The 587-nt window shown below is 37.0% G+C and overlaps 1 pseudogene; it reads right to left on the bottom strand.

Moving 5' to 3' along the window:
- Positions 1-385, bottom strand: part of LOC119588292 — a 1,208-nt pseudogene extending 823 nt beyond the window's left edge.
- Positions 386-587: the final 202 nt, after the last annotated feature.

The raw sequence follows: 587 nt of genomic DNA, 5'->3' as shown, positions 1-587 counted from the left end.
AATGTAACAGAGCTGGTATCAAACAGGATAAGAAGGATGAAAAAGTTTCAGGCACGAAATTAAATAGATTTTTTTCCTCTTTTTGTGGCAGTAAAACATTATGGTTCTCTACTATTTTTAATCTATGATGTGCGATTTGTTTCTCAATATCCATAAACCGCGATATCTACTCGGCTCTCAAACAAAATAAATGCATTTATATTCATATCGGTTGACTGGATAGATTTTCATTAATGAAGTAGAACGTGATTTGTAGGTCGACGGTTAAGCAGTCGTAAGTGATTTTGATGTTACAGATATCAAGATGCGCTATAGTTCATCTTCAAATACGTTGCTTATTCTCTATAAGTCCATCTCTTTTGTGAATACTTACAAAGATCCTCATGCTGTGACTTTTTTCCCAACGGATGGAGGAGACTGGTTTCATCTTTGACTCGCAGATCATTTTATACTAGCATTGTCCTTCCCTCTGTTGGGTTGCCGGCTAGCCTTTTACCTCTCAACCTGTATTGCGTAGGGATGGAAAAAGAGTAAACATGGACACTGTAAGAAGTGCCGGTTGCTGAAATTAAGTAACATCAGTAAAG

The sequence above is a fragment of the Penaeus monodon genome, chromosome 23 (genome assembly GCF_015228065.2).
Source record: "Penaeus monodon isolate SGIC_2016 chromosome 23, NSTDA_Pmon_1, whole genome shotgun sequence".
Classification (NCBI taxonomy): domain Eukaryota; kingdom Metazoa; phylum Arthropoda; class Malacostraca; order Decapoda; family Penaeidae; genus Penaeus; species Penaeus monodon.
Note: the sequence above shows the minus strand (reverse complement) of the source record. Positions and strands in the feature narration are given on the sequence as shown.